The following is a 15,534-nucleotide window of genomic DNA, read 5'->3' on the forward strand; positions in this document are numbered from 1 at the left end:
ATAGTTTAGTCAAGCCACTTCTTCGCTTCCGCTGAGTCTCAGGAACAAACCCCAGCATTTCTATTCACACCTGAACACCAGGGGATGTGTGAGAATTGTGGAAGCACCTTTTTTCACCTTACATGATCCCATTGTTGGTGTCAGGAAGCCTGCATAGCTAAAAGTGCCTAGATTGACATGGCCAAAGGCCTCAATTGTTGTCAAATCGCCTGGATGGAGGTGTTAAAAACGTGGAATACAGATAGTGTCAATGTTTAAGCGTGTGCCCCGGGGCTATGCTGGGCTTGAAGTACACAGGGATGCAATGTTTCTTAAAGATCCTTCTGAGTTTTTCCGACGCTCCAGTTACATACGGGATGACTAGATTTCTCCTAGTGTTCTGCTTCTCCCCAGTTTGTTTCCCTGACCTTGCGGAGGTTTTAACCAAGACCCAGTCTGGGTAGCCACAAGCTTTCAAAGCCCTCCTGAGATGTCACGGTAGCACTCTCCTAGTCATGCGCTAGGATTTGTATAGTTGGTCTCTGCTTACCAGAGAGGCTGTCGGGTAAATTCAGTGTGGTATTCTGCTTAACAGAGTGCTGCCATGGATTAGTCAGGTCTGCTCATGATTCTCTGATGTTGTTTGAGTTTGTCTGAGTTATTCCCGCCTTCAGGAAGCTGTGAGAGCTTTCCAGAACATGGGTAGGGGCTAGGCAAATGAACAGCGTGAATACGGATACCGCCCTGGCCAGTTGCAAGGGAGGGCAGTCCTGTGGCATGCTGGGAGTGGCATTTATGTTCTGCGAGCACATGGGCTCAGCGTCTTTCCTGGGAGAGGACTGAACAGCTGGGCTGGAGGCAGGCTGCCTCGCCTGGCGCCGGCTGCCATGAGGCCCCAGGTGGGTGGACCTGAGGGCCTCAAGCCAGTCAGGACGTCAATACTGCTTAACTAAGAGATCAGCTAGATGTCTTCAGTGTGAAAAGTTCTCATTTTGGAGTATCCTACTACAATTCCCCATCCCTATCCCCAGCTCGACAAGAAAACTCCAAAAACAAACATCCCCTAGTCCGGTCATTGAAGGCAAGGAGCGTTTGCGCGCGTGTGTATTTGGCTGAAGAAATACACTGTGCCTGGCTGCGGGGCGAAGTCAAGGGAAACCGGGGCAAACACGCCAGCGTCCCTCGCAAGGGTGGCGTTGCATCTGTGTTCTTTTGTCTTTAGACTCTTTTGGTTGCTACCATGTCAGCCGGATATTGCAGAGTCCTAAGAACCCCCAGCTCGTGTTCCAGTGGGTGGTGGTGTGAGTCAAAAGGCAGATAGCGGTCTGTGTGGGTAGGTTTCCTGGAGACCTCCATGCCCAAGTCAGCCCCTTCCTTGCCTTGTAAGACGCCGTCCAAAAGGGGGCATTTGCTATTCAGTGCCTCTTCCCGTGTACACTTGATGTATTTGTCCACTGACTTTATGGGTTCACTAAAAGCTTGTGGGGTGCTGATGCTCTAATCTTGACCCAAGTAGAATCCACATGCCTTTACAAACGGCTTGGTCTTTTCCCCATGGAACAATTCAAGGCTCAAGGGTCAGCAATGAATGCACTTGGTCAGGCTTTAGTTCTTTTTGGCTGTCAAGAGACTTACCTCCTTTCAGATGTTTCCCACAATCTCAACAGCCTCTGCCAAGTGTATACAAGTGAAAAGGCCGATGGCATCATGGGACGTGATTGTTTCTTCCGGCTCCAACTTCAGTCTACATTCCTTGTTGACACATTCTTTAGCATTCTTCCAAATGGTGCATTATCTTGCCAGTTGAGGGTGTTAGAATGGTAGGCAGATACTTAGAAACGCTGTGTGTGACAGAGTTGATTCTTTGGGAATCAGTGGTTGAAATGCCCGAACCTTGTTGCTTGATACTGCTGTACCCCGCGAGCGAGTTAAAGCAGGAGGCCGGAGCATGTTGGGATGCCGAGGAATATTTCCACAGTCGTCACTAAGGCAAGACATCTAAGGAGCTTTTGATAAGGACCTGGGGCCCTGTGGTATTTTGTCAAGGGCGCAAAGAAGGAGATTGCGTTGGCCGGGAATCGAACCCGGGTCAACTGCTTGGAAGGCAGCTATGCTCACCACTATACCACCAACGCAAGGCTGTGCGCCAGGCATCCTGCTACCTCCATACAATTAAGGCCACACATGACATTGACTCACGGACCCCCTCCAGCGCAAGGTCCATTCGCTGCCGTACCAAGTGACCACTAGGAAGATCAGCTAGAAATATTTCCCCATTCGTGGAGAGAAAGGAAGCCAAGCCAGTAGATACGGTAAAGGTGTGATTGTGCAGTGCGCATGAAGGAACTGGAGATACAAGTTTTGCAAAGGCCTTTCACTCGGGCAAAAGGGACACGGAATGTGCCCCACGCCCAACATGGGGCTCAAACCCACGACCCTGAGATTAAGAGTCTCATGCTCTACCGACTGAGCTAGCCGGGCTACAGCACTTTTGCACTTCAAGGCCTCTCACAGCCACCTGAGTCCGCAGACTTTTTGATAGCTTTCGACATAATTCCTTTGGCTAAACTCAATGCGCTTCCAAGTACTACTCTGTTCACTTGCTGTCAGGGCGCTACATCACCATTTTTGCTGTGACTTTGGAGGATCACAACAAAATGCGCTGGCTGATTCCAAACCCTTTTCTCTCTGTGCAAAACATCAAGCCGTAGCCTCCCACATAACATCTGCCAAGTCATTCATTTGCCCTTTCCGGCCGAGGCGGCATCAAGCAATACCTCAACCGAGAAGGTCAAATGCAAAGTGTACGGCGCTGGCTTAGCATGCAAGGTGTCACGTGCTCTACCCAGTTCCCTTCGATAGCTCAGCTGGTAGAGCGGAGGACTGTAGAGACAAAGCAGCAATCCTTAGGTCGCTGGTTCAATTCCGGCTCGAAGGAAGAGCTTTTTACCCCGCGTCTCTGCCTTTTAGAAAGAAGGCAATCTCTTATCTCTACAAATGTGCAATTGGGAAGCTTTTTAGGTACCTTCAGTTCATCTTTCATGTCTCCTTTGGGCCAGCTCAAGCACGCTTGTCGTGTGGTCTCTGTGGTGCAATCGGTTAGCGCGTTCGGCTGTTAACCGAAAGGTTGGTGGTTCAAGCCCACCCAGGGACGCTCGTGCTTTCTCTTTACCTCAGCAGGGCCCGCTGCCAAGTCTCACCCTAACCTAAGAAGACAAATAGCGTCCTTTGGCTTGTCTCACACGGCTGACGATTAACCATTCACTCGAGACATTCCTTGAAAACGGACTAGAATAATGTCGCAATCAATTGCTCTTCTTCTGGAATGTTCAAGATCTTTCATAGTTTAGTCAAGCCACTTCTTCGCTTCCGCTGAGTCTCAGGAACAAACCCCAGCATTTCTATTCACACCTGAACACCAGGGGATGTGTGAGAATTGTGGAAGCACCTTTTTTCACCTTACATGATCCCATTGTTGGTGTCAGGAAGCCTGCATAGCTAAAAGTGCCTAGATTGACATGGCCAAAGGCCTCAATTGTTGTCAAATCGCCTGGATGGAGGTGTTAAAAACGTGGAATACAGATAGTGTCAATGTTTAAGCGTGTGCCCCGGGGCTATGCTGGGCTTGAAGTACACAGGGATGCAATGTTTCTTAAAGATCCTTCTGAGTTTTTCCGACGCTCCAGTTACATACGGGATGACTAGATTTCTCCTAGTGTTCTGCTTCTCCCCAGTTTGTTTCCCTGACCTTGCGGAGGTTTTAACCAAGACCCAGTCTGGGTAGCCACAAGCTTTCAAAGCCCTCCTGAGATGTCACGGTAGCACTCTCCTAGTCATGCGCTAGGATTTGTATAGTTGGTCTCTGCTTACCAGAGAGGCTGTCGGGTAAATTCAGTGTGGTATTCTGCTTAACAGAGTGCTGCCATGGATTAGTCAGGTCTGCTCATGATTCTCTGATGTTGTTTGAGTTTGTCTGAGTTATTCCCGCCTTCAGGAAGCTGTGAGAGCTTTCCAGAACATGGGTAGGGGCTAGGCAAATGAACAGCGTGAATACGGATACCGCCCTGGCCAGTTGCAAGGGAGGGCAGTCCTGTGGCATGCTGGGAGTGGCATTTATGTTCTGCGAGCACATGGGCTCAGCGTCTTTCCTGGGAGAGGACTGAACAGCTGGGCTGGAGGCAGGCTGCCTCGCCTGGCGCCGGCTGCCATGAGGCCCCAGGTGGGTGGACCTGAGGGCCTCAAGCCAGTCAGGACGTCAATACTGCTTAACTAAGAGATCAGCTAGATGTCTTCAGTGTGAAAAGTTCTCATTTTGGAGTATCCTACTACAATTCCCCATCCCTATCCCCAGCTCGACAAGAAAACTCCAAAAACAAACATCCCCTAGTCCGGTCATTGAAGGCAAGGAGCGTTTGCGCGCGTGTGTATTTGGCTGAAGAAATACACTGTGCCTGGCTGCGGGGCGAAGTCAAGGGAAACCGGGGCAAACACGCCAGCGTCCCTCGCAAGGGTGGCGTTGCATCTGTGTTCTTTTGTCTTTAGACTCTTTTGGTTGCTACCATGTCAGCCGGATATTGCAGAGTCCTAAGAACCCCCAGCTCGTGTTCCAGTGGGTGGTGGTGTGAGTCAAAAGGCAGATAGCGGTCTGTGTGGGTAGGTTTCCTGGAGACCTCCATGCCCAAGTCAGCCCCTTCCTTGCCTTGTAAGACGCCGTCCAAAAGGGGGCATTTGCTATTCAGTGCCTCTTCCCGTGTACACTTGATGTATTTGTCCACTGACTTTATGGGTTCACTAAAAGCTTGTGGGGTGCTGATGCTCTAATCTTGACCCAAGTAGAATCCACATGCCTTTACAAACGGCTTGGTCTTTTCCCCATGGAACAATTCAAGGCTCAAGGGTCAGCAATGAATGCACTTGGTCAGGCTTTAGTTCTTTTTGGCTGTCAAGAGACTTACCTCCTTTCAGATGTTTCCCACAATCTCAACAGCCTCTGCCAAGTGTATACAAGTGAAAAGGCCGATGGCATCATGGGACGTGATTGTTTCTTCCGGCTCCAACTTCAGTCTACATTCCTTGTTGACACATTCTTTAGCATTCTTCCAAATGGTGCATTATCTTGCCAGTTGAGGGTGTTAGAATGGTAGGCAGATACTTAGAAACGCTGTGTGTGACAGAGTTGATTCTTTGGGAATCAGTGGTTGAAATGCCCGAACCTTGTTGCTTGATACTGCTGTACCCCGCGAGCGAGTTAAAGCAGGAGGCCGGAGCATGTTGGGATGCCGAGGAATATTTCCACAGTCGTCACTAAGGCAAGACATCTAAGGAGCTTTTGATAAGGACCTGGGGCCCTGTGGTATTTTGTCAAGGGCGCAAAGAAGGAGATTGCGTTGGCCGGGAATCGAACCCGGGTCAACTGCTTGGAAGGCAGCTATGCTCACCACTATACCACCAACGCAAGGCTGTGCGCCAGGCATCCTGCTACCTCCATACAATTAAGGCCACACATGACATTGACTCACGGACCCCCTCCAGCGCAAGGTCCATTCGCTGCCGTACCAAGTGACCACTAGGAAGATCAGCTAGAAATATTTCCCCATTCGTGGAGAGAAAGGAAGCCAAGCCAGTAGATACGGTAAAGGTGTGATTGTGCAGTGCGCATGAAGGAACTGGAGATACAAGTTTTGCAAAGGCCTTTCACTCGGGCAAAAGGGACACGGAATGTGCCCCACGCCCAACATGGGGCTCAAACCCACGACCCTGAGATTAAGAGTCTCATGCTCTACCGACTGAGCTAGCCGGGCTACAGCACTTTTGCACTTCAAGGCCTCTCACAGCCACCTGAGTCCGCAGACTTTTTGATAGCTTTCGACATAATTCCTTTGGCTAAACTCAATGCGCTTCCAAGTACTACTCTGTTCACTTGCTGTCAGGGCGCTACATCACCATTTTTGCTGTGACTTTGGAGGATCACAACAAAATGCGCTGGCTGATTCCAAACCCTTTTCTCTCTGTGCAAAACATCAAGCCGTAGCCTCCCACATAACATCTGCCAAGTCATTCATTTGCCCTTTCCGGCCGAGGCGGCATCAAGCAATACCTCAACCGAGAAGGTCAAATGCAAAGTGTACGGCGCTGGCTTAGCATGCAAGGTGTCACGTGCTCTACCCAGTTCCCTTCGATAGCTCAGCTGGTAGAGCGGAGGACTGTAGAGACAAAGCAGCAATCCTTAGGTCGCTGGTTCAATTCCGGCTCGAAGGAAGAGCTTTTTACCCCGCGTCTCTGCCTTTTAGAAAGAAGGCAATCTCTTATCTCTACAAATGTGCAATTGGGAAGCTTTTTAGGTACCTTCAGTTCATCTTTCATGTCTCCTTTGGGCCAGCTCAAGCACGCTTGTCGTGTGGTCTCTGTGGTGCAATCGGTTAGCGCGTTCGGCTGTTAACCGAAAGGTTGGTGGTTCAAGCCCACCCAGGGATGCTCGTGCTTTCTCTTTACCTCAGCAGGGCCCGCTGCCAAGTCTCACCCTAACCTAAGAAGACAAATAGCGTCCTTTGGCTTGTCTCACACGGCTGACGATTAACCATTCACTCGAGACATTCCTTGAAAACGGACTAGAATAATGTCGCAATCAATTGCTCTTCTTCTGGAATGTTCAAGATCTTTCATAGTTTAGTCAAGCCACTTCTTCGCTTCCGCTGAGTCTCAGGAACAAACCCCAGCATTTCTATTCACACCTGAACACCAGGGGATGTGTGAGAATTGTGGAAGCACCTTTTTTCACCTTACATGATCCCATTGTTGGTGTCAGGAAGCCTGCATAGCTAAAAGTGCCTAGATTGACATGGCCAAAGGCCTCAATTGTTGTCAAATCGCCTGGATGGAGGTGTTAAAAACGTGGAATACAGATAGTGTCAATGTTTAAGCGTGTGCCCCGGGGCTATGCTGGGCTTGAAGTACACAGGGATGCAATGTTTCTTAAAGATCCTTCTGAGTTTTTCCGACGCTCCAGTTACATACGGGATGACTAGATTTCTCCTAGTGTTCTGCTTCTCCCCAGTTTGTTTCCCTGACCTTGCGGAGGTTTTAACCAAGACCCAGTCTGGGTAGCCACAAGCTTTCAAAGCCCTCCTGAGATGTCACGGTAGCACTCTCCTAGTCATGCGCTAGGATTTGTATAGTTGGTCTCTGCTTACCAGAGAGGCTGTCGGGTAAATTCAGTGTGGTATTCTGCTTAACAGAGTGCTGCCATGGATTAGTCAGGTCTGCTCATGATTCTCTGATGTTGTTTGAGTTTGTCTGAGTTATTCCCGCCTTCAGGAAGCTGTGAGAGCTTTCCAGAACATGGATAGGGGCTAGGCAAATGAACAGCGTGAATACGGATACCGCCCTGGCCAGTTGCAAGGGAGGGCAGTCCTGTGGCATGCTGGGAGTGGCATTTATGTTCTGCGAGCACATGGGCTCAGCGTCTTTCCTGGGAGAGGACTGAACAGCTGGGCTGGAGGCAGGCTGCCTCGCCTGGCGCCGGCTGCCATGAGGCCCCAGGTGGGTGGACCTGAGGGCCTCAAGCCAGTCAGGACGTCAATACTGCTTAACTAAGAGATCAGCTAGATGTCTTCAGTGTGAAAAGTTCTCATTTTGGAGTATCCTACTACAATTCCCCATCCCTATCCCCAGCTCGACAAGAAAACTCCAAAAACAAACATCCCCTAGTCCGGTCATTGAAGGCAAGGAGCGTTTGCGCGCGTGTGTATTTGGCTGAAGAAATACACTGTGCCTGGCTGCGGGGCGAAGTCAAGGGAAACCGGGGCAAACACGCCAGCGTCCCTCGCAAGGGTGGCGTTGCATCTGTGTTCTTTTGTCTTTAGACTCTTTTGGTTGCTACCATGTCAGCCGGATATTGCAGAGTCCTAAGAACCCCCAGCTCGTGTTCCAGTGGGTGGCGGTGTGAGTCAAAAGGCAGATAGCGGTCTGTGTGGGTAGGTTTCCTGGAGACCTCCATGCCCAAGTCAGCCCCTTCCTTGCCTTGTAAGACGCCGTCCAAAAGGGGGCATTTGCTATTCAGTGCCTCTTCCCGTGTACACTTGATGTATTTGTCCACTGACTTTATGGGTTCACTAAAAGCTTGTGGGGTGCTGATGCTCTAATCTTGACCCAAGTAGAATCCACATGCCTTTACAAACGGCTTGGTCTTTTCCCCATGGAACAATTCAAGGCTCAAGGGTCAGCAATGAATGCACTTGGTCAGGCTTTAGTTCTTTTTGGCTGTCAAGAGACTTACCTCCTTTCAGATGTTTCCCACAATCTCAACAGCCTCTGCCAAGTGTATACAAGTGAAAAGGCCGATGGCATCATGGGACGTGATTGTTTCTTCCGGCTCCAACTTCAGTCTACATTCCTTGTTGACACATTCTTTAGCATTCTTCCAAATGGTGCATTATCTTGCCAGTTGAGGGTGTTAGAATGGTAGGCAGATACTTAGAAACGCTGTGTGTGACAGAGTTGATTCTTTGGGAATCAGTGGTTGAAATGCCTGAACCTTGTTGCTTGATACTGCTGTACCCCGCGAGCGAGTTAAAGCAGGAGGCCGGAGCCTGTTGGGATGCCGAGGAATATTTCCACAGTCGTCACTAAGGCAAGACATCTAAGGAGCTTTTGATAAGGACCTGGGGCCCTGTGGTATTTTGTCAAGGGCGCAAAGAAGGAGATTGCGTTGGCCGGGAATCGAACCCGGGTCAACTGCTTGGAAGGCAGCTATGCTCACCACTATACCACCAACGCAAGGCTGTGTGCCAGGCATCCTGCTACCTCTATACAATTAAGGCCACACATGACATTGACTCACGGACCCCCTCCAGCGCAAGGTCCATTCGCTGCCGTACCAAGTGACCACTAGGAAGATCAGCTAGAAATATTTCCCCATTCGTGGAGAGAAAGGAAGCCAAGCCAGTAGATACGGTAAAGGTGTGATTGTGCAGTGCGCATGAAGGAACTGGAGATACAAGTTTTGCAAAGGCCTTTCACTCGGGCAAAAGGGACACGGAATGTGTCCCACGCCCAACGTGGGGCTCGAAACCCACGACCCTGAGACTAAGAGTCTCATGCTCTACCGACTGAGCTAGCCGGGCTACAGCACTTTTGCTCTTCAAGGCCTCTCACAGCCACTTGAGTCCGCAGACTTTTTGATAGCTTTCGACATAATTCCTTTGGCTAAACTCAATGCGCTTCCAAGTACTACTCTGTTCACTTGCTGTCAGGGCGCTACATCACCATTTTTGCTGTGACTTTGGAGGATCACAACAAAATGCGCTTGCTGATTCCAAACCCTTTTCTCTCTGTGCAAAACATCAAGCCGTAGCCTCCCACATAACATCTGCCAAGTCATTCATTTGCCCTTTCCGGCCGAGGCGGCATCAAGCAATACCTCAACCGAGAAGGTCAAATGCAAAGTGTACGGCGCTGGCTTAGCATGCAAGGTGTCACGCGCTCTTCCCAGTTCCCTTCGATAGCTCAGCTGGTAGAGTGGAGGACTGTAGAGACAAAGCAGCAATCCTTAGGTCGCTGGTTCAATTCCGGCTCGAAGGAAGAGCTTTTTACCCCGCGTCTCTGCCTTTTAGAAAGAAGGCAATCTCTTATCTCTACAAATGTGCAATTGGGAAGCTTTTTAGGCACCTTCAGTTCATCTTTCATGTCTCCTTTGGGCCAGCTCAAACACGCTTGTCGTGTGGTCTCTGTGGCGCAATCGGTTAGCGCGTTCAGCTGTTAACCGAAAGGTTGGTGGTTCAAGCCCACCCAGGGACGCTCGTGGTTTCTCTTTACCTTAGCAGGGCCCGCTGCCAAGTCTCACCCTAACCTAAGAAGACAAATAGCGTCCTTTGGCTTGTCTCACACGGCTGACGATTAACCATTCACTCGAGACATTCCTTGAAAACGGACTAGAATAATGTCGCAATCAATTGCTCTTCTTCTGGAATGTTCAAGATCTTTCATAGTTTAGTCAAGCCACTTCTTCGCTTCCGCTGAGTCTCAGGAACAAACCCCAGCATTTCTATTCACACCTGAACACCAGGGGATGTGTGAGAATTGTGGAAGCACCTTTTTTCACCTTACATGATCCCATTGTTGGTGTCAGGAAGCCTGCATAGCTAAAAGTGCCTAGATTGACATGGCCAAAGGCCTCAATTGTTGTCAAATCGCCTGGATAGAGGTGTTAAAAACGTGGAATACAGATAGTGTCAATGTTTAAGCGTGTGCCCCGGGGCTATGCTGGGCTTGAAGTACACAGGGATGCAATGTTTCTTAAAGATCCTTCTGAGTTTTTCCGACGCTCCAGTTACATACGGGATGACTAGATTTCTCCTAGTGTTCTGCTTCTCCCCAGTTTGTTTCCCTGACCTTGCGGAGGTTTTAACCAAGACCCAGTCTGGGTAGCCACAAGCTTTCAAAGCCCTCCTGAGATGTCACGGTAGCACTCTCCTAGTCATGCGCTAGGATTTGTATAGTTGGTCTCTGCTTACCAGAGAGGCTGTCGGGTAAATTCAGTGTGGTATTCTGCTTAACAGAGTGCTGCCATGGATTAGTCAGGTCTGCTCATGATTCTCTGATGTTGTTTGAGTTTGTCTGAGTTATTCCCGCCTTCAGGAAGCTGTGAGAGCTTTCCAGAACATGGGTAGGGGCTAGGCAAATGAACAGCGTGAATACGGATACCGCCCTGGCCAGTTGCAAGGGAGGGCAGTCCTGTGGCATGCTGGGAGTGGCATTTATGTTCTGCGAGCACATGGGCTCAGCGTCTTTCCTGGGAGAGGACTGAACAGCTGGGCTGGAGGCAGGCTGCCTTGCCTGGCGCCGGCTGCCATGAGGCCCCAGGTGGGTGGACCTGAGGGCCTCAAGCCAGTCCGGACGTCAATACTGCTTAACTAAGAGATCAGCTAGATGTCTTCAGTGTGAAAAGTTCTCATTTTGGAGTATCCTACTACAATTCCCCATCCCTATCCCCAGCTCGACAAGAAAACTCCAAAAACAAACATCCCCTAGTCCGGTCATTGAAGGCAAGGAGCGTTTGCGCGCGTGTGTATTTGGCTGAAGAAATACACTGTGCCTGGCTGCGGGGCGAAGTCAAGGGAAACCGGGGCAAACACGCCAGCGTCCCTCGCAAGGGTGGCGTTGCATCTGTGTTCTTTTGTCTTTAGACTCTTTTGGTTGCTACCATGTCAGCCGGATATTGCAGAGTCCTAAGAACCCCCAGCTCGTGTTCCAGTGGGTGGTGGTGTGAGTCAAAAGGCAGATAGCGGTCTGTGTGGGTAGGTTTCCTGGAGACCTCCATGCCCAAGTCAGCCCCTTCCTTGCCTTGTAAGACGCCGTCCAAAAGGGGGCATTTGCTATTCAGTGCCTCTTCCCGTGTACACTTGATGTATTTGTCCACTGACTTTATGGGTTCACTAAAAGCTTGTGGGGTGCTGATGCTCTAATCTTGACCCAAGTAGAATCCACATGCCTTTACAAACGGCTTGGTCTTTTCCCCATGGAACAATTCAAGGCTCAAGGGTCAGCAATGAATGCACTTGGTCAGGCTTTAGTTCTTTTTGGCTGTCAAGAGACTTACCTCCTTTCAGATGTTTCCCACAATCTCAACAGCCTCTGCCAAGTGTATACAAGTGAAAAGGCCGATGGCATCATGGGACGTGATTGTTTCTTCCGGCTCCAACTTCAGCCTACATTCCTTGTTGACACATTCTTTAGCATTCTTCCAAATGGTGCATTATCTTGCCAGTTGAGGGTGTTAGAATGGTAGGCAGATACTTAGAAACGCTGTGTGTGACAGAGTTGATTCTTTGGGAATCAGTGGTTGAAATGCCTGAACCTTGTTGCTTGATACTGCTGTACCCCGCGAGCGAGTTAAAGCAGGAGGCCGGAGCCTGTTGGGATGCCGAGGAATATTTCCACAGTCGTCACTAAGGCAAGACATCTAAGGAGCTTTTGATAAGGACCTGGGGCCCTGTGGTATTTTGTCAAGGGCGCAAAGAAGGAGATTGCGTTGGCCGGGAATCGAACCCGGGTCAACTGCTTGGAAGGCAGCTATGCTCACCACTATACCACCAACGCAAGGCTGTGCGCCAGGCATCCTGCTACCTCTATACAATTAAGGCCACACATGACATTGACTCACGGACCCCCTCCAGCGCAAGGTCCATTCGCTGCCGTACCAAGTGACCACTAGGAAGATCAGCTAGAAATATTTCCCCAATTCGTGGAGAGAAAGGAAGCCAAGCCAGTAGATACGGTAAAGGTGTGATTGTGCAGTGCGCATGAAGGAACTGGAGATACAAGTTTTGCAAAGGCCTTTCACTCGGGCAAAAGGGACACAGAATGTGTCCCACGCCCAACGTGGGGCTCGAACCCACGACCCTGAGATTAAGAGTCTCATGCTCTACCGACTGAGCTAGCCGGGCAACAGCACTTTTGCTCTTCAAGGCCTCTCACAGCCACCTGAGTCCGCAGACTTTTTGATAGCTTTCGACATAATTCCTTTGACTAAACTCAATGCGCTTCCAAGTACTACTCTGTTCACTTGCTGTCAGGGCGCTACATCACCATTTTTGCTGTGACTTTGGAGGATCACAACAAAATGCGCTGGCTGATTCCAAACCCTTTTCTCTCTGTGCAAAACATCAAGCCGTAGCCTCCCACATAACATCTGCCAAGTCATTCATTTGCCCTTTCCGGCCGAGGCGGCATCAAGCAATACCTCAACCGAGAAGGTCAAATGCAAAGTGTACGGCGCTGGCTTAGCATGCAAGGTGTCACGAGCTCTTCCCAGTTCCCTTCGATAGCTCAGCTGGTAGAGCGGAGGACTGTAGAGACAAAGCAGCAATCCTTAGGTCGCTGGTTCAATTCCGGCTCGAAGGAAGAGCTTTTTACCCCGCGTCTCTGCCTTTTAGAAAGAAGGCAATCTCTTATCTCTACAAATGTGCAATTGGGAAGCTTTTTAGGCACCTTCAGTTCATCTTTCATGTCTCCTTTGGGCCAGCTCAAGCACGCTTGTCATGTGGTCTCTGTGGCGCAATCGGTTAGCGCATTCGGCTGTTAACCGAAAGGTTGGTGGTTCAAACCCACCCAGGGACGCTCGTGCTTTCTCTTTACCTTAGCAGGGCCCGCTGCCAAGTCTCACCCTAACCTAAGAAGACAAATAGCGTCCTTTGGCTTGTCTCACACGGCTGACGATTAACCATTCACTCGAGACATTCCTTGAAAACGGACTAGAATAATGTCGCAATCAATTGCTCTTCTTCTGGAATGTTCAAGATCTTTCATAGTTTAGTCAAGCCACTTCTTCGCTTCCGCTGAGTCTCAGGAACAAACCCCAGCATTTCTATTCACACCTGAACACCAGGGGATGTGTGAGAATTGTGGAAGCACCTTTTTTCACCTTACATGATCCCATTGTTGGTGTCAGGAAGCCTGCATAGCTAAAAGTGCCTAGATTGACATGGCCAAAGGCCTCAATTGTTGTCAAATGGCCTGGATAGAGGTGTTAAAAACGTGGAATACAGATAGTGTCAATGTTTAAGCGTGTGCCCCGGGGCTATGCTGGGCTTGAAGTACACAGGGATGCAATGTTTCTTAAAGATCCTTCTGAGTTTTTCCGACGCTCCAGTTACATACGGGATGACTAGATTTCTCCTAGTGTTCTGCTTCTCCCCAGTTTGTTTCCCTGACCTTGCGGAGGTTTTAACCAAGACCCAGTCTGGGTAGCCACAAGCTTTCAAAGCCCTCCTGAGATGTCACGGTAGCACTCTCCTAGTCATGCGCTAGGATTTGTATAGTTGGTCTCTGCTTACCAGAGAGGCTGTCGGGTAAATTCAGTGTGGTATTCTGCTTAACAGAGTGCTGCCATGGATTAGTCAGGTCTGCTCATGATTCTCTGATGTTGTTTGAGTTTGTCTGAGTTATTCCCGCCTTCAGGAAGCTGTGAGAGCTTTCCAGAACATGGGTAGGGGCTAGGCAAATGAACAGCGTGAATACGGATACCGCCCTGGCCAGTTGCAAGGGAGGGCAGTCCTGTGGCATGCTGGGAGTGGCATTTATGTTCTGCGAGCACATGGGCTCAGCGTCTTTCCTGGGAGAGGACTGAACAGCTGGGCTGGAGGCAGGCTGCCTCGCCTGGCGCCGGCTGCCATGAGGCCCCAGGTGGGTGGACCTGAGGGCCTCAAGCCAGTCAGGACGTCAATACTGCTTAACTAAGAGATCAGCTAGATGTCTTCAGTGTGAAAAGTTCTCATTTTGGAGTATCCTACTACAATTCCCCATCCCTATCCCCAGCTCGACAAGAAAACTCCAAAAACAAACATCCCCTAGTCCTGTCATTGAAGGCAAGGAGCGTTTGCGCGCGTGTGTATTTGGCTGAAGAAATAAACTGTGCCTGGCTGCGGGGCGAAGTCAAGGGAAACCGGGGCAAACACGCCAGCGTCCCTCGCAAGGGTGGCGTTGCATCTGTGTTCTTTTGTCTTTAGACTCTTTTGGTTGCTACCATGTCAGCCGGATATTGCAGAGTCCTAAGAACCCCCAGCTCGTGTTCCAGTGGGTGGTGGTGTGAGTCAAAAGGCAGATAGCGGTCTGTGTGGGTAGGTTTCCTGGAGACCTCCATGCCCAAGTCAGCCCCTTCCTTGCCTTGTAAGACGCCGTCCAAAAGGGGGCATTTGCTATTCCGTGCCTCTTCCCGTGTACACTTGATGTATTTGTCCACTGACTTTATGGGTTCACTAAAAGCTTGTGGGGTGCTGATGCTCTAATCTTGACCCAAGTAGAATCCACATGCCTTTACAAACGGCTTGGTCTTTTCCCCATGGAACAATTCAAGGCTCAAGGGTCAGCAATGAATGCACTTGGTCAGGCTTTAGTTCTTTTTGGCTGTCAAGAGACTTACCTCCTTTCAGATGTTTCCCACAATCTCAACAGCCTCTGCCAAGTGTATACAAGTGAAAAGGCCGATGGCATCATGGGACGTGATTGTTTCTTCCGGCTCCAACGTCAGTCTACATTCCTTGTTGACACATTCTTTAGCATTCTTCCAAATGGTGCATTATCTTGCCAGTTGAGGGTGTTAGAATGGTAGGCAGATACTTAGAAACGCTGTGTGTGACAGAGTTGATTCTTTGGGAATCAGTGGTTGAAATGCCTGAACCTTGTTGCTTGATACTGCTGTATCCCGCGAGCGAGTTAAAGCAGGAGGCCGGAGCCTGTTGGGATGCCGAGGAATATTTCCACAGTCGTCACTAAGGCAAGACATCTAAGGAGCTTTTGATAAGGACCTGGGGCCCTGTGGTATTTTGTCAAGGGCGCAAAGAAGGAGATTGCGTTGGCCGGGAATCGAACCCGGGTCAACTGCTTGGAAGGCAGCTATGCTCACCACTATACCACCAACGCAAGGCTGTGCGCCAGGCATCCTGCTACCTCTATACAATTAAGGCCACACATGACATTGACTCACGGACCCCCTCCAGCGCAAGGTCCATTCGCTGCCGTACCAAGTGACCACTAGGAAGATCAGCTAGAAATATTTCC

At 49.9% G+C, this 15,534-nt stretch overlaps 11 non-coding genes across 11 annotated transcripts; 5 read left to right on the forward strand and 6 right to left on the reverse strand.

Annotated features, from left to right (window-relative positions):
• Positions 1-2,042: 2,042 nt before the first annotated feature.
• TRNAG-UCC (transfer RNA glycine (anticodon UCC)) lies at positions 2,043-2,114 on the reverse strand. The gene has a single exon. It is a non-coding gene; the product is annotated as a tRNA-Gly (tRNA).
• A 717-nt stretch (positions 2,115-2,831) lies between these two features.
• On the forward strand, positions 2,832-2,917 carry TRNAY-GUA (transfer RNA tyrosine (anticodon GUA)). The gene is given in 2 exon segments: positions 2,832-2,868; positions 2,882-2,917. It is a non-coding gene; the product is annotated as a tRNA-Tyr (tRNA).
• Positions 2,918-5,362: 2,445 nt separating this feature from the next.
• Positions 5,363-5,434, reverse strand: TRNAG-UCC (transfer RNA glycine (anticodon UCC)). The gene has a single exon. It is a non-coding gene; the product is annotated as a tRNA-Gly (tRNA).
• Positions 5,435-6,151: 717 nt separating this feature from the next.
• TRNAY-GUA (transfer RNA tyrosine (anticodon GUA)) lies at positions 6,152-6,237 on the forward strand. Its single transcript is given in 2 exon segments — positions 6,152-6,188; positions 6,202-6,237. It is a non-coding gene; the product is annotated as a tRNA-Tyr (tRNA).
• Positions 6,238-8,682: 2,445 nt separating this feature from the next.
• Positions 8,683-8,754, reverse strand: TRNAG-UCC (transfer RNA glycine (anticodon UCC)). Its single transcript has one exon. It is a non-coding gene; the product is annotated as a tRNA-Gly (tRNA).
• Positions 8,755-9,472: 718 nt separating this feature from the next.
• On the forward strand, positions 9,473-9,558 carry TRNAY-GUA (transfer RNA tyrosine (anticodon GUA)). The gene is given in 2 exon segments: positions 9,473-9,509; positions 9,523-9,558. It is a non-coding gene; the product is annotated as a tRNA-Tyr (tRNA).
• Positions 9,559-12,003: 2,445 nt separating this feature from the next.
• TRNAG-UCC (transfer RNA glycine (anticodon UCC)) lies at positions 12,004-12,075 on the reverse strand. The gene has a single exon. It is a non-coding gene; the product is annotated as a tRNA-Gly (tRNA).
• A 274-nt stretch (positions 12,076-12,349) lies between these two features.
• TRNAK-CUU (transfer RNA lysine (anticodon CUU)) lies at positions 12,350-12,422 on the reverse strand. The gene has a single exon. It is a non-coding gene; the product is annotated as a tRNA-Lys (tRNA).
• Positions 12,423-12,793: 371 nt separating this feature from the next.
• TRNAY-GUA (transfer RNA tyrosine (anticodon GUA)) lies at positions 12,794-12,879 on the forward strand. Its single transcript is given in 2 exon segments — positions 12,794-12,830; positions 12,844-12,879. It is a non-coding gene; the product is annotated as a tRNA-Tyr (tRNA).
• Positions 12,880-13,021: 142 nt separating this feature from the next.
• TRNAN-GUU (transfer RNA asparagine (anticodon GUU)) lies at positions 13,022-13,095 on the forward strand. Its single transcript has one exon. It is a non-coding gene; the product is annotated as a tRNA-Asn (tRNA).
• A 2,229-nt stretch (positions 13,096-15,324) lies between these two features.
• Positions 15,325-15,396, reverse strand: TRNAG-UCC (transfer RNA glycine (anticodon UCC)). The gene has a single exon. It is a non-coding gene; the product is annotated as a tRNA-Gly (tRNA).
• Between the last annotated feature and the right edge of the window lie 138 nt (positions 15,397-15,534).

This window comes from Staurois parvus, unplaced genomic scaffold (assembly GCF_062004578.1).
Source record: "Staurois parvus isolate SC_StPar_1 unplaced genomic scaffold, SC_StPar_1.0 ptg002181l, whole genome shotgun sequence".
Lineage (NCBI taxonomy): Eukaryota > Metazoa > Chordata > Amphibia > Anura > Ranidae > Staurois > Staurois parvus.